Source organism: Papaver somniferum, unplaced genomic scaffold (genome assembly GCF_003573695.1).
Source record: "Papaver somniferum cultivar HN1 unplaced genomic scaffold, ASM357369v1 unplaced-scaffold_132, whole genome shotgun sequence".
In the NCBI taxonomy this organism is placed as follows: Eukaryota; Viridiplantae; Streptophyta; class Magnoliopsida; order Ranunculales; family Papaveraceae; genus Papaver; species Papaver somniferum.
In genome coordinates this window covers 12,107,432-12,112,285 of record NW_020622381.1, presented here as the reverse complement: position 1 = coordinate 12,112,285, position 4,854 = coordinate 12,107,432, and the positions used below count along the sequence as shown (strand labels likewise).

Genomic DNA, 4,854 nt, shown 5'->3' with positions numbered 1-4,854 from the left:
CTAGTTTCAGAAATTACCAATCTGATTTCAATTCAGTCAATTTATCAAAACAATAAAATTGTGGAATTTGCCAAATTTCTGACTTACTTCTCTCGTATCAACAACAGATCGATCCCCTTATCAAATGGGAGCATCATCATCAACTGACCTTGATTTCTCTCACTTTCTCCAAATCGAATCTCGGATAAATTTTGAAAATCACCGGCAACTACCACCCTTTCTTTGATTGATTTATTGCTCAAGCACTCCACCTCAACTCCAACAGATCGTATACCACCTGTATTTAGCTATTTGATTCGATCCATAATTCAATCTTCAAATCAATACTTGAAAGATAAACTGCTCCTAATCTGCCATTCTAGAAAAAAAATTCACACTAATTACAGCAAATCACCTTCTCTTATTATTCATCACAATCAAAATCACAAACCCATTTCTTCAAATCAAAAATCAAACACACCTATATTAAGATCTAATCAAAAGATATTAAAAAAAAACTTCCTGTTGAGTTGGTAAACACTCTGACCCTCCTCCCTTAATCACTTTAATCACTACCAAACCAGGAGAATGAAAACAAATAAATCTTTGAATTTACGGATTAAAATGAAAAGAAGAAGTAGCAAGAGCGTATGATATTTCAGAAGAAAAAAGAGAAAACGAGAGAAGTTGGAGAAGCTTAATTGTTGCTCGTGAAACAACGAGGAAAGCTTTGGATTTTAGTAAAGTTAGGGACATGTCCGTCATTGTTAGCGAAGTTATATATATTCTAGTAGGGGTGTAAATTTTGCCCGGCAGCCCGAGGCCCAGTACTGTCCCATGACAACCCATGGGTGATCGTGGCCCTTTACGGGCTGGCCCGACCTAGCCCATTTAAATAAGAGGGCGGGACAGGCCACAATTCAAATTTTCTTGCCCGACCCAATACCCTCCCTATTATCCCGTCAATGCTACCCGCCATGTTAGCCCGCTAGTGTTATCCATTTACCTAGCCTAAGTGACTGTTCTCATTTGTTTTATCCTAAAGTATACTTGGCACATATACTTAATATAGTCAACCCTCATAGTTTTCATATGTATTTCTTAGTTTTTATTCCATTGGAGTCTAATTTTGTTAACCATATAGAGAAAATATTGAGCAAAATCTAAGGCAGTTTCCTTTTCTGATGATTCAATTCAGGAAAAATTATAGGAAGTTTGGTTTATCTTATTCCCATCTCAATTCTCGGATTTGATTATTAATTTTAAGTAAAACTTGTGTATTATTACTACTTTCTTTTTATTTTTAATAATATATATATGTATAATATATATATTTGTTTGTAATATTCAAGGCCCTCACGGCCCTACCCGCCTGAGCCCAAATTACAAAACAGGCTTAGGTAGGCCATGGGTACTAACTGTAGATAAATAACCTTGCCCGCCCGGCCCTTTTAATTTCATGGATAAGAGATGTTCCGGCCCGCCCTATACCGTCCCATTTAATAAATAGGTCGGGCTGCCCGGCCGGGCCCAATTTACACCCCTAGTAATTGTCCTAATCTAATATGATTTTTTTATATATATAAATAGGTTATAGCTTAGTGGCAATAGGGTTCTTGGTTAACATAAACTACGGAGCCTAGTTAGTAAGTTCGCGAATGATTCACGAATGATTCGCGAATTTTTCCGTATCACGAATTTTACCGTCTTATTCGCGTACGTTTGCAACACCGAACTCAAGTCGCGTATTATGTGGCATTCCCGGATTATTCGCGAATCGTTCACGAATTTTACGTATCCCGAATGATACGTCCGCTTAATTAGCCATAAATTCTTTAGCTTTTACGTTTTCAAATGCCCCACTTTTTGGGCTTTACTGCCTCCCGAATATACACCACCCAATATTAGACGTTGTTTTAATTTTTATGAAACAAAAATGACTGAAGAGATTTGAATGTGAAGGTGAGAGAGATCTCAGACTTACTAATCAAGCATCTAAACCACTATACCACGTCCTCTTGGATGACTAATGTTGTATATATTATTAATATCATCATATTAAGTTTATTTTTTCTTTAAATAACTCACACATGTGTATAAAAATTGGTCTATGACCTTATAAATGCAAATTATTTAGTATATATAGATACCGAATTTTCAGAGCCGAACTTACATTTATAAATTGAATTATACACGTACGTATGCCGTTCCGAATTACTGACAAATCACGTCTCGTTGACCGAATTTTGGACCGATTCTGGATTTTACAAAACCGTATAATACTCGTACGTTTGCCGTTCCGTACGTTTGCCGAATCCCGAATTACTAACTAGGCTACGGAGATCTCTAGAATTTTTTTTAGCATGGCTGACACGTAACTACAATGCAATAGCTAAGGGTGTTTTTGTCTTTGTCCTTCAAAAATTGGATTTAGTGGGATGAAAACCTTTTTCCTTACTATGCTTCTTTCCCCCTTTCTATTCTTCACCTCTACGAGAGCAGGAAGAAATTTGTATTACTTTCATATCTGACTGCCGGCGAAACCCACCCTTGATTTGGCTAGAAGTTGGTATTGCAGCACAGGTAGGGGTTTCTTTCTCTTTAATTTCCACTTCAAAATTTTGCAAATGGGTTTGGATTAATCTCGTGTTTAATTCCTGCAATTTTTCCGTGATTATATTGTGCGTTGTTCTTGGGTATGAATCTATGTATTAAGGAATTTAATTCTTTTTGTTTTCTGTTGCATTAGTCATGAATTTTTGATGTGATTTTAAACGAAAAATGGTGTTCATATATGGCCTATAACTTATTCGATAATGTTTAAATGAATGTTAAACTGATTTTTTTTTAAACTAGTCATGCATGTTATGTTTGCTGAAATTTCCCAATGAACGGATTCTTCTAATGCAGTTTGAGTTCATGAACGGATTTATCAATATTGCAAGATTTAAACTTCAATTTGATGTTGGTCAGCCGTAAATATTTATAACCAAAATGTCTTTTCTAAACTTAGCCTTTGTCTTTGTTACCCATTCTGTGTACAACTGAAATTTCTTTTGAACGTCTTTGTTTAATGATTTTTAGTATTATTGAGAAAATGAGCTTAATTGGTTAACTAACTCTTCATTTTATTGCATCCCTTGTTTTATTTACCCCCTTACTAGTATTTATGCTGGAAGAACAGTGTCTTACAAATGGAGTTCCATTTTTTGTTTTTGATGTTTTATGCATGCATTTAGTTAGCACCTGACCAACACATATCCTAATGTTTTCTTTTTATAAGAAAATTCTTAAAATGCATGGAATCTTAAACGTCAGTTCTTTGATTTCCAACTGGTTCTCATTTTCTTTTTCCTTTGGTACAAAGTTTAGATAAATGATCTTTAACTAACCTGATTGCTGATTACTAGTGGTCTCATTATTTTAACCCACTCGCACAAAATGCCTTGCAATGTCTACCTTCCCATTTTTAAGCCATGCCCTTTTTAAATGCAACAGTTGGTTTTTATCCTATATACGAGAGATGAGTGTTTGTGCTCGTTTCTTTAAGTTTTCCTTCCAGTGGTTACTTTCTGTTTTTGCACTTGATATCATGGTACTGATTTATAAGGACTGGTTGGTTTCGCATCTCTCATAAACTAGTCTTACATTGCAGTACCGTATCTTTTTAACTTGGCGGATGGTTAACATGTTTTGATCTTCAGAGAAATTGTTTCACCCTTGGGGTTTACTGTGTTTGCCGTAATCGTAAATTGAGCATGTTTTGAAAGTTTTGGAAGGCTACAAGTGAGGTTGTTAGGTCCATAGGGGCATCCCACAAATGTGGCTACCCGCGGAAGACCGTCCGGAATGGTGGCTGATATCCTGACTATCCTAACATTAGAGAATTGTCCTCACAATTAGCATACGTGAATTTATTCACTATCGGTTGACAAGTATTTCATTTCTATAGTTTTGAATGAAAGTGGATTTGTCGTACTTTATTTATTTCTGAAGGAAGACATGCTCATTCCCTTAGCTTGATTTACATGTTGACTATTTTACATTGGCGCATTATTTTGTAACCCCTACTGAGTTGTGGCTCACTCCCTTTAGTTTCGTTTTCCACAGAGTACGAGCGGAGCTTGCAGCAGTAGCCGGATAGAGCTTACAGCAGGCTATATAACGCGTCGAAAGTTAGTATTTTGCTGTCTATAATGTGTATATCACAGGGATAAATTTGCGGTAGTTCTAATATCGACTTTCAGCCCATGTTTTTGTCGTATTTTGATGTGTACATGAAGGGAAATGCTAAAGTTTTATTTTGATGTACCCTTTCTGAACTTAGGCCTAGATATATACTTTATCGTCTGTAGCTATTTCTACTTATGAACTTTTCTTACATGTTCAACTGTTTTTGCGTGGTGGTATTGTTTTGAAATGATATGTTGTGTGCCAGTCTGCTGGACTTAACTAAACTAATATCTTAGAACTTGTGAATGAAACAAATGCATGTCTCTCACTATGTTTAGTAAGATTTCTTTATATGTAACTATCTATTAGTTTCTTTAGATGCCTACTCATCTATTTTGATTTATGTATATATGGGGTTACTAATGAACCTCTTTACTGGAATTATGGTGTTTAATAAGTCATGTTTCTTATGTATGTATTGCATCATCTGATGGACGTCATTTTCATTTTTATGTTTCCGAACTGAGTGGTCTCCTAACTGTTAAGGTTTTGTTTTTACCTCATTAAATTCCTTTGGTGGACTTTTGTGTTACATATATACTTATTTCGGTATTAAGAAATTATAGTGATTAATGTTTTTCTGACCTTATCCGATCCACAGTGTATGCATTTTTTCATTTTTGCCGTCGACATATGATATAT

The 4,854-nt window shown here is 35.4% G+C and overlaps 1 long non-coding RNA gene across 1 annotated transcript; it reads left to right on the top strand.

The window, feature by feature from the left end:
- The first annotated feature begins 2,447 nt into the window (after positions 1–2,447).
- LOC113332602 lies at positions 2,448–4,483 on the top strand. The gene is made up of 2 exons (XR_003351611.1): positions 2,448–2,562; positions 4,090–4,483. It is a non-coding gene; the product is annotated as an uncharacterized LOC113332602 (long non-coding RNA).
- Positions 4,484–4,854: the final 371 nt, after the last annotated feature.